General features: G+C 37.9%; 1 protein-coding gene across 10 annotated transcripts in view; it reads left to right on the forward strand.

The window, feature by feature from the left end:
- LOC100547566 (poly(rC)-binding protein 3-like) overlaps positions 1-23,487 on the forward strand; it is a 472,557-nt gene that overhangs the window by 165,631 nt on the left and 283,439 nt on the right. For 2 of the 10 annotated variants that reach the window (XM_085220564.1, XM_085220567.1), the window contains exon 2: positions 19,204-19,263. The exons of the other annotated variants lie outside the window; for them this stretch is intronic. The gene's annotated coding sequence lies outside the window, so the exon portion shown is untranslated. The remainder of the gene's footprint in view (positions 1-19,203; positions 19,264-23,487) is intronic. 10 annotated transcript variants of the gene reach the window in all.

The following is a 23,487-nucleotide window of genomic DNA, read 5'->3' on the forward strand; positions in this document are numbered from 1 at the left end:
TTTAAGTACACATTAGTAATCTGAACAGAAAATGAATAAGTAAAACTTATTGCTATTTACAGGAGGTTAAGCTGCTTGACAATTATTCTCTTTCCTGGAAGGAGTCTGACCAGCAGTTTTGTATGTCATTCTCAGAGAACACAGTGGTTGCAAACTGAATACAAACCTAGGAGAAACTGGATGATTGCAAACACACACTCCCAAACATTTGTCAAAAATATAGCTGTGGAACTTCACTATTTCTAGCTAACCATATTTAGATTATAAAGAATGTCAGTTTGATGTGGATAAGGGAAGAAAGGGGCAGGAATGGGATCATCATGGTTTCTACTGAGATTGATAACTGGCAAAAAAAGACCATCTTGGGACAGATTATCTGAAACACCATATTTGTAGCATTTATCATTAATGGAAGGTGTAGCTGTCTGCACTAGATGAGGCTTTCCGTAAAGCTATGGGGATTGTTCTACCAAAAATATAGGCCACATTTAAGCAGACTGTAGTAAAGCCTAATAAGTAGGTGGGTTATTCATTACAGTACTGAAATATTCATTTGAAAATAAAAAGGTTGCAACATCAATCTACATTTTGTGTTAAATCACAGCACAAAACCAAAGAAACCTGGTGTTATTGCTGCCAGCACAATGCCAACTGGAGGGATGAAGATGTTTCAACAGTAAGGAAGGTGTCTTCCAGACAGGAGAAAAGGAATGATAAAAGGAGAAAGAAAAATAAAATCTGAGTGTTCTAAAGCCTTGGAGGTTTGGCACAGTTGTATGAAAAAGTAATTTTGAACGGATAACAATGGCTGGAAACACTAGTGTAAGATGTAGTTTGGTTACTGAAAAGGAGCAATCTATTTTATTTACATCTAGTGGAGAAAGTGGTGACAGCATTTCCAACCCAGAAAAAGGAGATCAACAGCCACAAAGCTAGCTGTTCTTTTTTTAAGAAAAGCTTGAGAAGGTGGTTAACAAAACAGAGTGAGATGTCTACATGCCAGGGCATCTTAACACAAAAGTTAATTTGTCACTGTCTTATGATTGCAATGCTGATGTTACAGAATACCCATGCAGAGTGCTTGCTTTTATTTTGCAGATGAAATCATGCAGATTCAGTTTTGTGCATATTGTTGGGATGAACAAATTAGATAATTGGTTTATGCACAGCCTTTTAAAAAAGACTACTCATGGAGGTAGAACAATAGCTTATACAACACAGAATGATCTGGGATGCCAAAGGAAGCAGATCTCCATCAGACTCCTTGGCACCAACTGATTCCCGAACATGGTATGCCTATTCCTGTGCATACAGACATCTTCCCAGGCTAAAGGATTTATTGTACTACTTCTCTGTAGTTCTGAACTCTTCTGAGGCTTGACAAGCATAATTTATTCAAGTCTTTATGGAATTAGCAAAATGGTGACTATTGTGTCCCATGAGCATCTGAGCTAGTTTCCCACTAGCACAGCTTCTTATTGTGCTGAGAGACAATATAAATACAGGTCATCATGTAACACTAGTGCACTTGTAGGCTTTGGGATTTTTGTTGTTCTTGGTTTGTTTATTTTTAGATGAGTTAAATATTCCCTATATCTCTTTCCGCTGTTTTACTAGCAGCTAGATTGTACTGCGGTCATGGAGTGTGCAGGCTTACCTTGGGTTAAATGGTTTCTTCCATTTCAGATATTCTGCAGACCAGATTTAAATTCTACAGTGTTTGTTTAGGATTCTGTGCTCAGCACTTTGCATTAGTTGAGAAGAAGCTCTGCATTTAAATTATTCAGTCTTTAAGTCTGATGAAAATTGTCAATCACCTTCTAGCATATTTAACTTACCCTGAAGGGTGCTTACAGGTGCAAAAATTCACAGCCAGTAACATTTATAGATTGTTGAGTTTATTTTTTTTGTCGTACAACTCTGTCATTCTCTTTGTGTTGTCTTTGTTTTTCATGTTGCTCTGCAGAGTACGAGCAGCAACTGATTTTTGGATATTAAAAAACAAATTCCATTTACTTTAAATTGACCAGACTGACAATGAAACAAATATTATTAAAGCACGCAATTCTTATTCCCTGACATTAAAAAGGAAGAGCTGGAATGTCCTATGCAAAGGAAGAAAAATGCCTCCTTAGCAGGTTATTCAGATGGTGTTAGCTGTGAAGCCACTAAGTATTGTTACTTCAGATACTTACTTTCTGTCAATGTGTACAGAGATTATATTAACTATGAATTGACTGTAAAAATGTCTTCCTGCACACTGGAGGTGATATTGACCCTGAAAGAGTGGTGATCCATGTCAAAGGAACTCATCTAAGCTGGTGTTTTGCTGGCTTCGGGCTCCCCAGAGAAGGAAGGGACAACTGGTCAACACAGCCTATTCTAGCACTTAAGAAGGGTAGAAAGGATGAGCCAGGAAACCTACTGACCTGTTAGCCCTCACTTCTGTGCCAGGGAAGGTTACAGAACAGATCCTACTGGAGGTTCTGCTAAGGTACCGGGTAATGATACAAGACAACCAACATGGCTTCACCAAGGACAGGTCACTATTTTTATCAGCTTCATCACTACCAGGTATAAACCAGCCTTCTCAATTTTCTAAAGACAGTCCAAAAATCTCCAGCTTCACATATGCCCAAATGACAGACCTAGATCAGAGCACACAGCCTGCTTTTGTATGTGCCTGCTTGTCATGCAGTTGGCTTTGTTTGGAAACAGTAGTGGGGTGCTTGGTCTGCCTGAGGACTGAGAAACTATTTATACTTCCTACTGGTATTTGCCTGCTCAGCACATATTATCATCAAGTAGGAAAGTGTATACCTCCTGTTTCCTTTTTTCGCACATGATAGAGTGATATTTTCAGAGTCAAAGCACTAAGTTGGATTGAACAATGCTGTTTATAAGAAAGTTCATCTACTGAAACTCAGATGATTCATACTTCGTAATCCACTTGTTCCTGCTTAGCTGACTGCAAAATGATACAGTAAAATCATTTCATTAATTGGTAGTTTGGTAATTGAGGAATTGGTGGCTAAGAACGTAATTCTTAGTTTCCAGTTTTCATACTTCAGAAAAATTATTTTTCAGTATATAGTGAGAAACATTTTAGTCCCACTGTTTTATTGGGAATATTGTTGCCCTATTATGCTCAAACACCCCAGTTTTTTTCCTTTTAGATGAATATTTCTGAACAAGGGTAAATTTATGCCATACTTTATTTTAATTTCCTTTTGTTAAGACAATAGAAAATCTGTGACAAAAGATACAGCTTTTGTGGGAAGTGTGCTAAGTGCCATGTACGCATTGAAAGAGACTTGAAATATTTTGACTTCTACTGAAGAGATGTAGTAGTGAAACTTGAAATAACAATATAATTATTTTCCTATTTTGTCTGCTTGGAGTATTTCTATTTCCAGTCCAAGAACAAGAACAGTATCTATAATTGAATAGCAACATACTATCAAATTATGTAAAAAATTCTTTATCTTTCAGAAAAATTAGCCAGTTTACAATTTTGCATGTTGTCAGATATTTTGGAAATCTATCTAAGAATTCGTTATCTTTCCTGCAGGATTAACTAGGGATAGTCTAGTACCTAAAACTGCATTTTATTGTTTCCTTTTCTCATACAGTTGTGTTTTCAATGAATTTTCCCTGCTCTTCTGCTCTACAAAAAGCATACTGCTTTAGGATATTTTTAGGGGGGAAAAATAATAAAATGGACAAATGTAGAATGAATCCCTCACAAACACACTTCCCCGCCCCCTCTACCCCTCTAAACAATGCACAAATTGAAATATTTGCTTCATAGTGTTTCTGACAGATCTCCTTGAACTGCAGCTTGGGGCATTGAGTTGTTGACTTCTGTAATATGCTATAATATGATCTAAAATTCCCAAGACTATCCCGCTGTGGCAGGATACCCTTATATCTACGCAGTTAGGGCTCCTGTGAATGACTGATGAAAAGACAATCCCAAGTGCAGAGCGGTTGAACTGCTGCATGAAATGTTGCAAGACCTCTCCTCTGGAAATGTTTGACTTCGCTTGGAAAAAAAGTACTTTTCACTCAAATAGTGACTACAGGGCAGTGAGAAGTTCTTCCAAAAGGACACGTTATTTTTCACTCTGTTGCTATATTTAATTTTAGTCTGCAGTTCTATCACATGGGATAATCAATGGAACAACATGACTGAATATTGAAGTGCATGACTGCTTTGGGGCTGAAGTCATTCTGAATAGTATCCTATATGCTTCTTGCTATATTGGGAAGAATTTTTTTAAGCAAGTACTATTGATTTTTCTTTGATTTTATAGGAATAGCAAGGGAAGATACACTAGTTAGAATGTTAGCTTTTCAAAACAATGATTTGAAGTCACATGAGATCAATCACATATTTGTATGTCTTCATTTCTCAGAATGAAAATGGAAAAAACTGAGCAGATTTCAGATGATCTGGAAAACATGGGGTTTTTACCTTCAGCTATGTCTTTGAGGTTTTCATGGAAACCTGCCAGGAATGACTGCTTTTCTTCAACATCTCCCATCTCCATGATTTATTTATATTTATATCTCGGTGTTTGGACTGAAAAGCTGTCTTGAAGTTTATGGAATGTGATTTGATAACAAAAAACGCAACTCTGTAACCCAGTGTGCTATTTGAGCTTAAATAAAATCTTTTAAATCTCCCAGGTACCTCCAGGAGGCAGTTAAATGGCTTGATGTTCCAGCCCCAGGATTGCAATTGTAGTGCCCTCATTGCTCTGCAATTGTGGTGGTGGACTTTGACCTTATAGTAACTAACGTGGGAATTACTCATGGCAAAAATATCTACTGAGAGTGAAGTTCACTGTTCTTGGAAACCATTAATTCTAATCAAACTCTCTTAAATTTGGGAAATCTTCCTATTCGCCATCTTGTAGCTGTATAACATTGCATCAAAAATACTATTTGTCACTAAGATTGTTTTAGCTGGGATTTTGTCCTACACTTTTCACAAGAATTCACCTTTCAGGAATGTCTGTGATGCCTGAAAATTCTCTGTGAAACTTTCTGTTCTAGGAGATGTTTTACTGGCCGTATAACTGACTGATGCAACTGTGTGGTTCTTTTGAGAGAGTTTATATATTGTTGCTCTTCAGTTTGAAAAGCTTCCAAATTTTCATTTATGATACTAGCCCTTGCAAATGGAAGCTGGAGGACAGAACAGAGAAGGTATGGAAGTCAGTTTAAATGAAGATAACATTTTTATGGCACCGGAAGGACTAACAATAATCGTTATTACTAATGACCTCGTAAATCAGCTTAAGAAAAAATGAGTAAGAGCTCTCTGGATATGAAGAATGTGGCTTTATAATCTGGCCTGAAACACTCTTGCATTTTATCTAAATTCCTTTTTCACTTAAGGAAAGGTGATGCCAAATCCATGATACATTAGAGAATCTTTTAAAATCTTTGCATTGGTTTTGCCACTGAAGTGCAAGGTTGAAAGATTTTTATTATATATTATTAACATTTTACAGAGAACTGATCTTTCCCATCTGATACTGCAGGTTTTTCTTCCAGGAAAATCTGTACTGAAGTATCCTGGTAAATGGTGGATTTTGTTTTGTTTTGTCTTCCATCCTGGTTGTATTTCATTTTCAGAAGTGCAAGGCAGGTTCTGGAGGAAAAAAAAAAAAAAGAAAGAAAAAAAAAAGTAGGAATGTTTCAAGCTTTCATTGGAGATAGAAGACTATTAGTCCCCTAGTGTTAACCTAAGCAGAACTTATTTTCCAATGTCCACAGCTCCTCATTGGAAACACAAAATGTCTTTACTTACAGCAGAATTTGCTGCCCTTGGTATTCGGCTTTGTTCTCCTTTGGGCCAGACTCATGTTAAACAAAGATCAAAACCATAATGTTTGGTGGTGGACTGTTGGATTTGTAGATAGGGATAGAAGACAGATGTTATTAACAGTTTCAATATTGATCCAATGCATTCTTTTAGACTACGTAGTCACTTCTGTTTAAAAAAAAAAAACTAAAAAAAATCTGCCTTCTCTTTAATAATTAAATCCTTGCTCTTATTTCCTGAATTATACCCTTGTGACTGTTAGGTCAGTATACAGGTTACAGTAACTTCATTTTCAGATAAAGATGCAAGATTTCAGATTAACAGTAACAGATTTTCTTCTTCTTCTTTTTTTTTTTTAATCCCTCAAAGACATTATTTTTGAAAAGGACAGAAAAAAAAAATCTTGTTACGCATGTGTTTTTTTTTCCAACTTTACATAGTGTTGAAGGTTCTTAATAACTATTTTATTTAGATGAAGGGTGTAGCAGAGATAGGAAAATTCCATGAAGAAGTGTCCTCATATATCCACATTTATGAGATGCATTAAAAACTTGTTTGTTCCAGTGCTCTGTTATCTTCACTGTAAAGAAGTTCTTCTGCATTTTTGTATGGAACTTCCTGTATTAAAGTTTTAGGCCATTACTTCTTGTCGTATCACTCTGCATCACTAAGAGCCTGGCCTCATCCATTTGCCTCTCATCTCCCTTTAGATATTTATAATCATTTAACAGATCCTCCCTCAGTCTTTTCTTCCACAGGCTGAACACACCCAGGTTACTCAGCCTTTCCTCATATGGGTTATGCTCCAGGCCCTTAACCATCTTTGTGGCCCTCTGCTTGACTCCTAGGAGATCCCTGACTTTTTAGAACTGGGGAGCCTAGAACTGGACACAGTAGTCTAAATGTGGCCTTACCAGGGCAGAGTAGACAGGGGAAGATCACCTCCCTCAACCTGCTGGCCATGCTTTTTTTAATACACCCCAGGATACCATTGGCATCTTGGCCACAGGGACATGTTGCTGGCTCATGGCCATCTCATTGTCTACCAGGACACCCAAGACCTCCTCCGCAGAGCTCCTTTCCAGCAGGTCATCCCATAACCTATAATGATGCATGTTTTTCCATTATTATGGCTGAGAATCAGTGAATATGTCTGTTCTTGCTAATCTGTCAACAGTGGGGAACTGTGCTCCACACAAGTTGATGATGTTTTGGTGCAGGGCAGTAGGCAGTATTGTCCACCACATTTATTATTCACAGTGGATGACAGGATACATGTCAGTTCAGCTCTCATCTGACAGGTTTAAATATGTGTGGATATTGGCAGATTGCTTCCTCACCCAGCTCTGAGATGGAAGTATTAGCGTTCCTTTCTTGTAATGTGAAGCCAGAGGAAATAAATCCTCTTGGGAGCCAACCTGGCTCTGTGCAATCGCAGCAGGTGTATCTGTGCTACGTGTGTTTTCAGAAGATAGCATAGGAATACTGAGATGTCTTCAATGTGGAAAAGTCATTTGAAAAGCCTAACTGGACCCAGCCTGGTCCTTGATACTTGCCTCAGTAGTTGGGCACTGTGCTTCCTTGCTTTACTGTTTAAAAAAAAAAAAAAAAACCAACAATCAACCATAACCCTTAAGGTTTTGGGCTGGGAAACACTGCCAGATGGATGATGGAACAGCGCTGAAAATGAATTGGTGCTATTAACGTGATTTAAAAAAAAAGAAAAAAAAAAACGAAAAGGATGAATGGTTTTCTCAAGCTACTGAAGCGTGAGAGTTTAGGAACTTCTGGAAAGTAACAGATAGGTAAGACAAATGCCTTTTTTTCTTTTTTTTTTCTTTTTTTTTTTTTCTTTTTTTTAAATTAATTTGTACTTTCAGAACTGGAAACTTCCCTGGTTAACAACCCAGAGGAATATTGATATACCCAGAGGGGAAACTCTGCCTGTCTTCACTGTGACAAAATCTTTGAAAGGAGGCACAGGAATAACATCAGCATTTTCAAAAAGGAGAACAACACTCCAGAGTCTTGAGAATGTTTCACAGAGGCTTTCCAGTGGGAATGTATGCAGAATGTAAAGAGGTCATGTGAACTCACTGGAGAGAACTTTCTCCTTTCTATGAGGTGGGGAGGTACCCATGGGAAGCTATTTTTCCAGGAGGCTAACAAATTGCTTTAGGAGCTGAGTAATTAACGTGAGGGGGAGAAAACAGCATGTAGTGCTGAGACTCGATTCCCGGATTAAGGTAGCACTTGCTCTGAGGAGCTAAAGAACCTTTTATGTGTGGGATTCAGATATGTGACTGTTGGCTCCGTAGGCTCTTGTTCAGCTGCCACATAATCCAAGGTATGATTGATGTGACTGCAAAAGTGAAGCTTGAAATTGGTCTTAAATTGTCCTACGAGCAGCCATTGTCTTATGAAGTAGATCTCCTTACTCAGGACATAAGCAGACTGCTCAAAAAGCATGGCCAAAAATTGCACTTACTGCCACTTCCGAGGCAGAAAAGAGATTTTTGTTTGCTTGTTTGTTTATTTATTTATTATTTATTTATGGGACGCTAATGGAAGGAAATTGTATTAGCGCGGAAAATGGAGATCCTGGAATGCTAACATTGATAAGCTTGGAGACTTCTTGCAAATGAATTCCATCTGGAGAGCTAATAGAGTCTGATGTGGCAAAAACAATCAGAACACAATGAGGAGGATTTCAGGCTTTGGAATTGGTCATTTATTTCACAAATGAAATTAAAAAAGCCATTATTCTGCCCACTTTCATGTTCTACAATGTTTAATTACATTTATGGATGAAATACATAGTCAAAGTGTCTGTGACCAATAGCTGCAATGTGAATTTGTGCATCTTATGATATCTATGATATCATAGATGACTGCCTGTAATATCCTACAGCCTTAAAAATTCTGCTAATATTGTGTTTTCATTGGGTAATTAAACCTTTTTCTTCTTTTCCTCTTCAAAGAAAGAGAAGATTGTGGGGAGAAGTCAGGGAGGGAAAGGCACTGCATTCATGGTTTTTACAGATGTGTATGCTCTAAAACAATGACTTGAACACCTGAATTTTTAAGTTGTAATCAAGAGATGTATCTTGTTGCCTGCTTGCAGTAATGTATTATCTACCAGCTGGCAGCAAGGACATGAGCCTCAGTACAGAACAAAATCTAATACAGAGGGAGTAACTCCTTTAGTCTGCCTTTGCTTGCTGCTTATTCATTTCCATTTCTTTTGAGAAATGCTTTAGTGTGTTCTGTTAGAATGGATCTCATTGATTTAAAAAATATATATATAATATATTCTATTATGAATTCAAATATGCAGTGGCATCTATGGGATTTTGGCAGAATCAAATTAGGGCATACCATGCTTGATGGACCTGTAAATAAAGAGTCCTACTTTCTCCGCAGTTTCAATCAATGAACATCCATTAAATAATAGAGGAAAAAAAAAGAATACAGTTTTTCTTTATTTGTAGGCTGCTGGGTTGTCAGAAAAAAAATAGGGATATTTGAAGCATGCTTAAAATCCTTTTGGGTAAAAATAAACAAAAACAACCTCTTCTGCAAATTTCTGGGGCAAGACTGTTTGAAAAGAAGTGAAAACTGGACTTTCACATGCAGATACACGTTTTTTCCATAGGTAGAAGCAGACTGCAATTATATTAAATTATATTATATTATAATATAAATTTATATTATATTAAATTATATAAGTTAATAATCTTATGTATTTAAAATTCAGTAAACTGTTGACTACATTTTCAAGGATTGTTTGAGCTGAAAGTTGAAGTAATCAGCAGCTGTTTCCCAGCAGTACCATCGCTGGGTGTGCAATGACACATAAATGTGTGAAGTCTTTCAGTTGTGTGGTTTTCTCAATATTTTACAAATACATATATATATATGTGTGTGTGTGTGTGTATAGTAGATTTTACAAGGCTCTTAGTTCAGACTTGAAATAAGACTTTATTAATTCGAGAATTAAACTACATGTAATGAGGCATATTGAGGGTGTGCTTTTCTGTGATTGTTTCCAAATGGGAAACAAAGAGTTTTGTAGGATAACTGGAAGAGACAAGCAGAAAAAAATGCAATACATAGTAGTATTGCCCAAAAACAATTAATCCATGCTAATGTAGTAAGCTAAGATCTGTTTAACCTATTTAGTATGTCCAGCATATAGACAGTAGCAAGACTTCTGTTCTCATCAAAATTTGTAGTGTTTAATATATATGCTTCCTCTATTCCCTTCTTAGCTACTGCCCCTTAATACCTTTTAGTTGTGGAAAGTGGTCTTTACCAATGACTATGGAAAGAATGCTCATTCTTCCCTTTTAAATTTGATTTATCTATTTTCTGGTTTCTCCTGTTGTCTTCTTCCATTTGCATAGAAACAGATGTGCTACTGTTTAATCATTCATGCATACAAACACTTTTGTTTTTTAGAGCCACAACTACTGTTAATGATACCACTTCTACAGATAGGGAGGAAAAAAATTATCAAGCAGTGCATCTATTGCAGAGGGTTTTTTTACATAGATATTCTTCAGGTGAAAAGCAATGCAACCTCAGTTATTCTTCCTGAAGAGAAGAAAGCTTAACAGTCAGGAAGACGATTACTAAAAACATCAAGCTTAAGCACATCTACTGAAAAGGCTTTCAAAGATAATATATGCAGGTTGCTCCAAAAGTAATGCCTCTATTTATTTCCATGAAAACTACAGCAGCTACAAAGAACACAATTACACTGTTTGATAGATCAAATTGTGAGCTATGAAGTCTGTTTTTCCACGTAATAATCACCTATGCATTTTCAACAGCAATGAACAAGAGCCTGCATGCTGCACTCATAAAGATCTGCAGCAGGGGAAGTAACCCTCTGTCACCACTGCTGAAACCACCACCCACTGCCTCACTGTGCTCACATCCATCTTCAGTCTCCATCCATGTTCAGCAAGTGTTGAATATCAATGGGTGTCTTTTTTTCCACATAGAGGAATTCAGAGGCACACCATTGCAGATCCACATTTCCTTGTCAGATGCTGTTCTATCAGACTGCCCCACTGCTGCCATCTGTCACACGGCAACAAAGTATAAGGGAATATTGGTGGGAAGGTTCAACCTCTACTGCCATACCACCAACATTCACCTCTGACATCGTGGGCCAACATCATAAAGTAGGAGGCATTACCTTCAAAGCAGCCCTTGTAGTATATATGTAAAAGAAAACTGACATAAAATTTAAGATACGGCATTCTTTGATACCAATGATTTTTATTTTTTTTTTTTCTGAACAGCAAGCAACAGATTTTTGCTTGGCATGTTCTGCCTCCTTTATCAGCTCTAAATTTGTGCATACCCTCGCCTTACACTGGCAGCAAGTAGTTCCTCTCTGCATTGCTGGCACTTAATTTAGTGCTTTAAATCAAGCCAGGTGAGAACTCTTCAAGAGCCCACTCATTTAAAAGGCAAAAACGCACTGGACATCATCATCAGGCATCTGGAGTTGCTCCCTGGTGATGTATCCAAGGAACCTGAGTTTGACATGTCATTTCTTTCTACTGTGGATCTTGCAGTGCTCTTGCTGCCCTTTCCATGGTAACATGAAAAAGGGATGAGGAGAATACATGAGATGTGGTTTGAAAAACTGTTAATGTCCTTCGTTTTTATTTGCAAAAAAAGCTCATAAACATGATGGAACTAATCACAGAGATCTGGAAACAAGAAGGCAAATGCAAGGTCTCTGAATATGAGAAATCTCTGATTTGACAACTTCAACAGTTTGATGCCTGTAAATCAGACCAGGTGCACAGAGGCTCCCTTTGGAAGAGGAAGAGTGCCTTGGGAGGGCTCTGAGAAAACCTGCAAGCTATCTTAGCTAGGAAAGTACAGGAGCTAGAAACTGGGTCAGTGCCTTTGTGTAGATCTGGGGATGCAGGTCTCTGTGCTGGGAATATAAATAGTGCTGTGGCCTACGCTGACAGCACGATGTTTTCCCTGTGGCTCCACAGCCACTCTCAGGCTTCTTGGAAGTGCTCGGTTGGAGCTGTAGTTGCACAGCAATCCATGGGCTGGTTCTTTCCTGCACCTTTCACCCTCTGCCCTCGAGCATTGATTGGTTTAATTTAATTGATTTTCATTTTATTTAACAATCTTTTTTAGATGTAGGAAATGATTTGCTAAATCTAAATGCAGGCTTATATCCGTATAAGTATCATTTCTGTGATGGGATCTCCTTGGTGTGGTATTTCTTGCTGTGATAATCTGTTTTTCAAAACAGAGAGGCGGTGATCACATATCAACTACCTGAGTTCTATTATGAGATGTAATCTGTATATTGATTTTTAAAAAATGGATTAGCATCATTTTGAGAATGTAATTTATTAAGAGGATTTATTTTGCTCACTTCTATTCAATGCCCTATAGAGATTTGTATTAAGGCAATACATTGAAGAGGTGGCATATAAAAGTAGATTTGAGAAACAATGGTGAAACATTTCCTCGAGATAGAAGAAAATGATGTGCCTATTGTTTTAAAATAACATCATAATTGTAGTAATTAGATTTTAATTTAGTCTTCATTTACAAAACAGCATCTAAAACTAAGAGAAGTTCAGGTGTGTTGTTTTTCTGTAGTTACTGGTTCTATTTAAAGGACTGCTTAGAAACTGCTGTGCAACAGTGAAGCTAATTGGCTTGGAAAAGTGTTTGCTTTGGTTTTATTAGAAACAGTGAAAAGAATAATCATAGCTGTAAACCAACATATTCCAACTTGGGAAATTGTCCAAGCTGTTAAAATAATAGTAGTAGATTTCAGATGGTGATTTCAGTCATAAAGTGCAATGAGAGGCACAACAAACAGGAGTCTCAGAGGTGCTTAAATGTTGATGAGGCAGAAGTAGAGACTGAGGCGACTCAGAGGATGTGCAGCCCTATGCACAAAGCTCGCTCTTACGGGCTCAACATCTTGCCATCTAAGGAGACTGGAAACCTTCAAACGTCCTTGTTTCAGATAATAGAGACAAAATTCAGCATGTGAAAGTGGTAGGCTTGGACCAACTCTAAGCAGAGGCTTTAGAGTTTGGGAAATAGTATGGTGCAAGTGGAGTGCTTGAAGAGAATGGAGGGGAGTGGCAGAGGGCTTTATGTTACATTTCGAAACAGAGGTTTGCATAGAATCATTAACATTGGAAAAGGCCACTAAGTTCATCTGGATCACTGCTGTTGGAAGGTGTGCCCAGAAAGCAGTGTAAAACAAAGGAATGCCATCCCTGCAAATTTGAAAGAGGTTTTCTGTATGACTTTAGGACTAGAATTTCTCCAGCAGGAATTATTTTAAGTGCCATTATGGCAAATTCTTCCTATGTAGCAGTATCAGAAAGAACAATGCAACAAATATTACATGCCAATGCCTTGCATGCGCTCTCGTGGGAATTTTTGGATGGGCCATGTATTCAGAAGCATCTGCTGTCAAGAAACACCCTAAGAAAGGGGATTTTAAAGCATCAGGTATGATTTTGAAATAATTTTTTTTTTCCTTTATTTTTATCTATAGTGCCTTTCTTTCCCCTTTCTGCTTTGTGCGTTGACCAATTTCATTATTTTCATATTTATGCTGATGCTGGTAAGTTGGTTTGATAAATCCAACAGTCTGAAGTGCAGTTTGTGTGCATTTGCGTTGGCTGAGTAAGCAAAATGTAAGGGGCTGGCTGTGAAAGTAGCAAGGTGATTTACATCAGTGTCATAATGCTGTGCAGTAATAAAACACAGGGATTGTTGGACACACATTATATTGTACAATTATATAATTATAAACAATATAATTGGAGTCAGTTGAGCTTGAATGCAGCAGGCTGTTATTTAGCAATCATCTCTTTCAAGGCTCATTAAACACAGATTTATACACAAAATAAAAGCTTTGCTCTGTAAAGGATAAATACGTAATGGCATTTATTCACCAAAACATAATACATAGATCAAAAGCTGCCAGCATCTATAATGGATTTAGCCAATGGCTATAAATGAAATTGTTCAGTGGATTTCACAATATCAGCCCCTTTGCCTTTATTTAAATTATTGTTTCCACAATTCCTTCGTATGTCTGTTTTGAAACACTGAAGAGCCAGTATGCACATCTGTGACTGGATTTTGAAATCTGATAGTAAGGGACACTACAAATGATCCTCTTTACCTTGAAAGAAGGTGTCTTAAAAATTACCATTGCTTAGAGTGCATGTTAAGCTTTTAAAATTTTATATTTCTGAAATGATATACAAGCTCATATGGGAGAAAAGGCAGAAACTGAAATATTCTGTTGCTGCTTCCTTAAATCATCTAGATTTTTTGAGTTTTTTTTTTAGCATCGTTAATTATCTTACCTAAAGAAAGTACTTAGCAGTTCATGGCTGACGGTCTTTTAAGAACCGTTCGCATTTCAAATCGCTCACTCTCGCTTTACAACGTCAGCAGCAGTGTGGATAACCACTGCAACTTACTTGAGTTTACCTACGATACTATATATCATCATTAATATGGTAGTAAAAAGTTTTGAACATATGTGCCTTTGGTACCTTGAGCAATTGTATCTTCTCTCTAGCCTCTGGTGATTGAAATGCAGAGCTGATTTTCTCCCCCTACTTCTGTTCTGTTTGCTTATTTATTCAAATGTGTTAACTTGCAATGTTTCTCAGAGTCTGATAGTGAATTAACAAGGTCTGTCTTCTTATAACATCATTCCAAAACACTGCAATCACTTCGGAGCTTAGAGGTAATGAAGCATTCCCGATTACACACTACGAAATCCAAATGTTGCTTAGTAAGACTACTTCCTATTTGATTGTATTTAAAAAATAATATAAAATAAAATTTATTCTCAGTAACTTCACGGGCAGCTGCTCTTGCATTCTTCTTTGGATCTATTGCAAAATGCTTTTAAATTGTTAGCACAAGGGTTTGATTGAAGGTTTCTTACAATTTCTGTCTTTTGTACAAATTAAATTCCTATACACTACGCAAGAAATGTTGTTTCTTTAACAATGGCTTGTTGTGCTAAAGAATTTCAGGTTTAAATCTACTGTAATCTGATGAGGTTTTTTTGTTTTTTGGTTTTTTTTTTGTTGGGGTTGGGAAAACATAGGGAAGAAATTTGGTTGTGTAATTTCATTTCCTTGGGGACATGTGTTGAAACGGAGCTCATTGGTGAGCATAAACTAGATAAACCATCCCACTAGCTAATTTCTTGGGTTTGAGTAGTTGGTTTAATGGTTTTTTTATTGTTGTTTTGTTTTTCAAAAGACTGCAGATAATGATGCCTGGATTGTTATCCCTGGAAACAGCCTTTGAAACCTCATGCCATTCTGTATGTTCTAAGTAGAACTTGAATCCTCAGTCTTTCAACTTTTCATTTATGTTAAATTCCATTTTAAAAGAATATATTGTGATTAGATCATAGAATCACAGAATTGTAGGGGCTGGAAGGGACCTCCAGAGATCATCGAACTCAACTCCCTTGCAAAGCAGGCTCCCTACAGCAGGCTGCACAGGTAGGCATCCAGACGGGTTTTGAATATCTCCAGATAAGGAGACTCCACAACCTCCCTGGGCAGCCTGTTCCAGTGCTCTGTCATCCTCACTGTGAAGAATTTCTTACACATGTTTGTGTGGCAATTCCTACATCAATTTGTGGCCATTTCCCTTTGTCCTATCACCGCACACCGCTGAAAAGAGTCTGGCCTCGTCCTTTTGCCTCCCGCACCTTAGATATCTATACACATTTATCAGATCCCCTCTCAAAGTTCATTAACGCTGCATTTATTAATATTATTTCTGATTTCTTTGCAAATGAATTACCAGCAGTCTCCTAGTGTGCTGGATAAAAGAAATCATCCGTATCTAGTGCTTCACAGTATTTTATGGCTAGGAAAGAGAGCAAAGTGGAAACTTACCTTGCAGGTGATCACTACAACAGGGTGTGCTGGCTTGTATAGCATGGAAAAATTAAAGCTAAACCCAAATCAAGAGCTCACCTTTCCACATGTTGTAGCTTTAGCCTTGTTTTTGATTAGCTGTCTCATGATGCACTTCTGCTATGAAGCAATAATCCCTCTGTCATAGGGTTTGATCACCCTATGGGCTGGATTAAAAGAGAGGCAGCCTCATGGGATGTCTCTCGAAATATGTGCTAGTGGGATGTCCCTGAGGAGCCCAGTCCCTTGGAATCCACTGAGAAGGGGGTCTCATACAGTTGTTGGGTCTTCCTGGTGTCTGTATATTCCCTGAGATAGAGCAGGTTGTCTGCTGGGATATCCAGGTTTGCCCTGTGTAGCTCATCATGAGTGGCTCATCAGGACATTGCACAGGGGTTGAGTGCCACCTTAATCTGTCAGCATCCTTAGAGGCAGTGTAATATCTGAGCTGTATCTGTTTCCCATACTTGAAACAGGAAATTAATGTCTTGTTTTGGATGTCCTGCAGTAATAACCTGAAGCTGAGTATATTTAGTTTGTGGGAGAATAGAATTACAGATGTATCATAAGCACAGGACAACTTTAAGAGGAAAATGGAATACCACTGCATGCTGAATAGCTCATATAAAAGTAGCTAATCAAGCTACTTTTTTTGAAGTTTTAATTCTTCAACAAAAAATTGAATGCTGGTTTGTGTAATTTACGCATTATATTGCTGACAAGCAGAGCACCAAGCATATCTGATAGAATTCATTCAGAGAAGTTTCATCTCATTAGTATGAGTGCTGTGCACTGGAAGGTGGTGATATTCTGAAAAGAAAAAGCAAGGAGAAGATTGAGTCATGAACTCCATGTTGATCAAAAAAGAAAATAATATTTTGGCTCTGTACATGAGGAAAGTACAAGTTTTGAAATTAAAAGAAACACATCATGCACTAAATTTAGTGTGCAAATTTTCAAGATAAATTTTTACCTAAATGATTATATGTATCAATGATTGAATGTTATATAACTTTGTTACAGTGAGTTTGATTCATAAACCTTCCTTTAATCAAAAATGCAAATATATATGTATATCCACACAGGCATTATATATGAAAAAAGCATTTTGAAAAATTCTCTTAAAGATATTATGGATCTTAACACGTTAAAAAAAAAGATTTTTATTTCTGTTTCTAGCAAATACTTGTTAAAAGTGGAGCAAACATGCCATTGCTATCATTGTCTTCATACTCTCATCTTTTAAGATGTTTTGAAATCCTCATAGGAAGAGGCTGTGAAGACCATCTGAGATAAAGCTGATACTAGAGCAGAGCCTGCTCAGACCTCCTTGCTCCTGGGAGTAGCCTGATGCCTACAGAACTTGTACAGCTCCAGGGGAAAGCAAGTAGAGACCCTCCTCTGTACATCCAGGAAGCAAAGAAACTGATTTTATTTTCTCCTCCTCTTAATTAAAAAGACAGTTTGACTCCTTCCAAGGACCTAATGTAAATTTTACTTCGAAGTTATTCAAGATGCAGAACTAAGTTAATGGCAAAGAAAGTGATGTGTAGCTCATAAATAGGGAGGAAAAAAACAGCTTTTTATTGTTTGTTTAAAAGCAGTGGATGCATTTGAGCTGAGCTGCAGAGCGTTGTCCAGATGTTTTTGAGCTCATCTGTTTTAATGATTGAAATGTTCCCTAAAAAAAATTACAATAGCAAGCAACTGATGCAAATCAGTTGAAGGTACTAACACTTCTCTCATATAAAGGTGCAAGTGTGTAGCAAGGCAATTTGCTTGCAGACATTATCAGAAACTTGATGATCTTTAATTGGCCCGTTACAAATTTTCTTCTTCCCCAATAGTTTATTCTGTTTTGCATCTCTTTCTTCTTTCTACCATGCAAGTGTGCTATGACAGCATTATTCCTGTGGAAATTTCTTGATGCATTTTAAAACCAAATGTTGTCTTTTATTTTTTCCCCTGTGGCATACAATGCAATGTTAGTTTATACTTTCTTGTTTGCACTTGGCTACGTGTCAACCCAGCTTCTCTCAAAACAAGCAAACAAAACCACAGAAATAATCCCCTCCCTCAAATCTTCCAACTGCCTGCTTTTTTCCTCTCTTTTTTTTTTTTATTTTAAAATATTGATGCTCCTAATCCTCACCCAGAGCCATTCAGGCATCGCTATAACTTCCTATCATATTAATGGTAGTTAATAGAAGCTTTGTCACTCACTCGAGTGGAAATGGGATTAAGCTTTTTCTTATTGACCTCATTCTGATATAGTGGACTTCCCTACACCCCTATGACCAAGGCAAATATAAGAAGGCCAGTGTTAATACAGATTGAGTGAAAAATCAATGGCTGGTGTCATAGGTTAAACTTCCTTGACTTGCGTTTCTTTTCTCAGCTTACCATGAAGACTGATCTTTTGTGCTACCTAAGTGGAGCCTGTGAAACAATTTAAGTCAGTAAAGATGGATTCAGTTTTGTGCTTCACTTTAGAGATAATTAATATAGAGCATTACAACTTTGTATACCTAAAGATGTAGACTGTGTATATTGTGTCATCTTATAGAAAAGAAAATTTCATGTTACATAATTTTCAACTAGCACGAAAGCAAGCATGAGTGGAAACTTGACCTATTTTCTTTTAAAGTACAATATTAACATTGAAAATAGGTTTACATGCATTAATGAGGGTTGAATATCACTAATATTTGCTTACTTTCAAGTGCAGGCTGTTAGAGAGTTTAATTTATTTTGTTGTAAAGTTCAAGATGTTTCAGTAAAACTGTGCCAAATCTCAGTTAGTATGTATGAATACAAGAAGACTGCTCTGATTTTCAGAGGGCTGATTTTGCTTTACAGAAAAAAATGCAATTAATGCACTACTGGCAGAACGTAGCCCTCTTATCTCCCTTACAGTCCTCACTACTTCCTTCTGTGTCCCCTCCTTTCCTTTCCTTCTTTTGAATGTACTCTGTGAGAAAAGCTCTTAGAAAAGAGCAAAGAAAAACACTGAAAGTAAAGAAAAAAGGAAGCAATGTTGTGCTTTCTAATCTTATCAGGTTTGTTCAGAGGGCACTGTCTGAAATTGTGTGTGCAATTTTTTAAAAATCATTAATCCTTAGGGTTTTTGTAATTTTTTATGTGATCCTTTTTAGAACCAAACGTTGGCACCCTAACTATATGAATCTCAGTGAACTCTCTGTGAAATTAAAACAAGATAGGCAGCTGATTGAAAAATCTAAGCTATAAGAAAGTATTTGAATTGTAATGGAAAGCTAAAAGAAAGTTTGGGGATGCTCCTCTGCAAAAAAATCTTTGGCTTGCTAACCTGTTGTAAAGGAGAAAAAAGGTTTTATCATAGGTGAAAATATATTGCTTCATATCCAGCAGGTCAAGCTTTCTATGGATTAAGGCAGAATTGTGGCTCACAGAGATGGAATGTGATTGGTAAGTTGATTTTAATGTCCTACTTTGCTACTCCCACTTGAACAAATCCTGGTCTTGATTATTTTTGTAAAAGTGCAAATTAGATTTATCATCCTACTTATTTTGAATCTGCACTGGTGGAAAAGGAAAGAAATTTTGCCTCCTTTCATTCTCCCTCAGATGACACTTCAAGAACAGGGTTGATATTGTCATTAGTGAACTGCTTTTTCAAATGTAGTATGTACCAGGAGAAAAGTGAACACAAAAAGTAGTTTCAGTATACTTTATTGCTGAAATAAGTTGGTAAGATAGTTTAACATAAAAATGATTTTGGGGTTTATCATGTCAAAAAATCCATAATAATTTATGGATAGCCCACATGCTCATAGAGAAAAGACAATTTGGATGTCATAAATTAGTGGAGTTTAATTACTTAGTGGCACTATTTCTCTTCTCTGTTGTCTTCAGCTATTTAATCAGATGAGCAGTGTTGGAAGGAAGGTTTCCAAGCATAGCTACCTCATAAATGAGAGGCTAAAGTAAAGGTAGAGTTTTATATTGTGCCGTTCATGCACTTTATTGTCTGTAGCAGTTGTTTATTATTTAGGGCATAGAGCTATAAGCCCACTTGGTCTTATAGTCATGAATCAGTGCCACGACCAAGCAGGAGTCTGATTTAGGTTGGAGTATATAAGGCTCCTCCAGCTCCAGAGAAGCAGAGGAAAATTTGAAAGGACTTGATCACAGCTTGCATGAGACTTTAGAAACCCTTTGTTACAGGAACAGCCACTCCAGAAATTATTAGTGGCTGGGTTGTGGCAGTCAGATGGCAGTCAGGCAATCGGGTGTCCTGCACTTCTTGGGCCGGTCAGGCAGATGCATCGTGGAGAACTATATTGAATTGGATAAAGTTGATCTGACAAAGTTGAACTAAAGTTTGTAGTATAAATTTCTGAAGGAAACAACAAATAGCAGTTAGTTCATCATCTCTGTTATCCTTTGTAAGGTACTTCCTAATAATGTCATTTATCAAGTTGCTGTAACTTCTTCTGAAGTAATCTAGAAAAAAATATATATTCTTGGTAGGAATTTTTTAAAAATTTCTATTTACAATACAAATTGCCTGCATTCAGTTTTTTTTATGGGTATGATTTAAAAACAAAAGTAGGGAAAAATGTCAGTGCTTTGCTGACTAGTATGAGCATGATAAATCTCTAGAATTTGTTGAAATTTCAGAACGTTCATTTTATGATGCTGTATAGCCGTTAGATCAACTCAGACTATTTTACTTCTATTTTACTTCAATTGCTTCTTTGCAAGGTACCGAATATGTTGCAATTCTGTTTTTTTTTTTTTTTTTTTTCTAACTTGCATCTTTCATTCAATTTGGTGCAGGCCATCAAAGGCGAAGTGTTAGCATCAGTCCTACACTGATATGATAAATATGTGACAGTAAATTTAACAAGAGAGAACATAAAACATAATAATATTTTTAGGACCAGAACAGCTTACCAGCCAGACTTATGTAGAACACATGGTTTGAGTAGTTTCTAGATGTCACCGTGGTGTTTTATAGTTCAGAAACTCACCGCTTCTTAGCCAAAATACTATAAATTTGTGTGTGTATATTACACCTTGCAGTAAATCATACAGCCATGCATTTAATATAGCCTGACCCTGAATTTCTTGACTGAGATGTCCAGAAGTGGTGAGAGAAACTTGTGCTCTGTGTTTTGTGGTTTTTCTTTTCTTTTCTTTTCTTTTCTTTTCTTTTCTTTTCTTTTCTTTTCTTTTCTTTTCTTTTCTTTTCTTTTCTTTTCTTTTCTTTTCTTTTCTTTTCTTTTCTTTTCTTTTCTTTTCTTTTCTTTTCTTTTCTTTTTCTTGTGAGAATGATGGGTAATTTTGTGTCAAATGGATATATTTTTTCATTGCTGTATTGTTTTTTATTATGGGTTGCAAACATCAATTCTTGCTTTGTTATGGGAAGTGGTGAGAAAAAAAATGGTGCTACGGAAATATAGATCTTTCCTTCCTTGAAGAAATGGGAGGATTCTTCTCAAGAGAGGACTCTCATGAGCGTATTTTTTTCAGAAGAGCTTTTCCTCTTCATGTGTACATAGATATCTCCTCTGTATCATAAAAGATGTAGGCATTTTGTACATAGATGGTTCCATAATGGAGGCTATATTTGTGTGGTCAGATTTTCCCTAAATGTGTAAGGAGCAAATGTCCAATGTTTCAGAGAGTCTGATCCTGAGGAAATGGCATACAAACTGTGCAATAGGCTGAAAACAGAAACAATGTATAGAATAGCTGTACTTGGCCCATATAGTACTGACCACGGAACATAAAATTTTTTGAAGTAACATTCTAAAAGTCAGAAAAAAACAAGATGTCAGCGAGTGGATTTTATATGTATAGAGCTCAATATGTGGGGAAAGGGATGAAGAGACTTTCATTCTTGTAAGAACACTGTTGAAGACAGGCATGAGCACCTGGTTTGAGGAAGGCTATTCCTGGAAGCAGGATAAATCCTAAAATGAGATTCTAGTGTCAGAGTTCACGGATGTACAAGGAGAAGCTGGTTAGCGTGGGGAAGGGAAGAAATACAATTTTAAATGTTCCTTATTATTCCCGGCTCTCTGTACTGGGTTCCTCTTGTTCCTACTCTTTTATCACCTGAAGATCCGGGTAATTATAGGCCTGTCAGCCTCACCTCTGTCCCTGGAAAGGTGACGGAACAGCTTGTACTGGATACCATCTCCAGACAACTGGGAGAAAAGGAGGTTATCAGGAGTAGTCAGCATGGGTTCACCAAGGGGAGGTCGTGCTCGACCAACTTGGTGGCCTTCTATGATGCTGTCACATGCTGGATAGATGGGAGAAGAGCGGTAGATGTAGTCTACCTTGATTTTAGAAAGACATTTGATACTGTCTCCCACGACATCCTTATAACAAAGCTGAGGAAGTGTGGGATAGACGAGTGGACAGTGAGGTGGGTTGAGAACTGGCTGACTGGCAGAGCGCAGAGGGTCGTCGTTGGTGGTGCAGACTCTGGCTGGAGACCTGTGACCAGTGGTGTCCCCCAGGGGTCTGTGCTGGGTCCGGTCTTGTTCAACATCTTCATCAATGACCTTGATGAGGGGATAGTGGCCACCCTCAGCAAGTTTGCTGATGATATGAAGTTGGGAGGATTGGCTGACACTCCTGAAGGCTGTGCTGCCATTCAGTGAGACCTGGACAGGCTGGAGAGCTGGGCAGTAAGAAACCGGATGAGGTTCAACAAAAGCAAGTGTAGGGTCTTACACCTAGGGAGGAATAATTGCATGCACCAAAACAGGCTGGGGGATGAGCTGCTGGAGAGGAGCTTTGCAGAGAGGGACCTGGGCGTCCTGGTGGACGACAGGTTGGCCATGAGCCAGCAGTGTGCCCTCGTGGCCAAAAAGGCCAATGGCATTCTGGGGTGCTTTAAAAAGAGCGTGTCCAGCAGGTCGAGGGAGGTGATCCTCCCCCTCTACTCTGCTCTGGTAAGGCCTCATCTGGAGTACTGTGTCCAATTCTGGGCTCCCCAGTACAAAAAAGACAGGGATCTCTTGGAAAGAGTCCAGCGGAGGGCCACAAAGATGGTGAAGGGCCTGGAGCATCTCCCCTATGAAGAAAGGCTAAGTGAACTGGGTCTGTTTAGCGTTGAGAAAAGACGACTGAGAGGGGACCTGATCCAGGTTTATAAATATCTGAGGTGTGGCGGCCATAGTGGTGAGGCCAGTCTCTTTTCAGTGGTACGTGGAGACAGGACGAGGGGAAACGGACATAAGCTGCAGCATAGGAAGTTTTGCACGAATGTGCGTAAGAACTTCTTCACGGTGAGGGTGACGGAGCACTGGAACAGGCTGCCCAGGGGAATTGTGGAGTCTCCTTCTCTGGAGATAATTCAAGTCTCGCCTGGACACCTACCTGTGCGACCTGGTGTAGGGAACCTGCTTTGGCAGGGGGGTTGGTCTCAATGATCTCTAGAGGTCCCTTCCAACCCCTACAATTCTGTGATTCTGTGATTCTGTCGTGATGGTTGCTCCTGTAATGGATTCATCCTGTTTTAATTACTGGTCATGTGGCTTGAATAGAGCAGAAGAATGAAGGAGATGAAATGGGAGAGGTAGAGGCTGGGTTAGACAGATCCTCCAAAGACAACAGAAGAGAACCTAATCTGTCAGAATTGAAAAGCTGTTTATCTGTAAAAGAGTAATG

Source organism: Meleagris gallopavo, chromosome 3 (genome assembly GCF_905368555.1).
Source record: "Meleagris gallopavo chromosome 3, MGAL_WU_HG_1.1, whole genome shotgun sequence".
NCBI classification, from domain to species: Eukaryota; Metazoa; Chordata; class Aves; order Galliformes; family Phasianidae; genus Meleagris; species Meleagris gallopavo.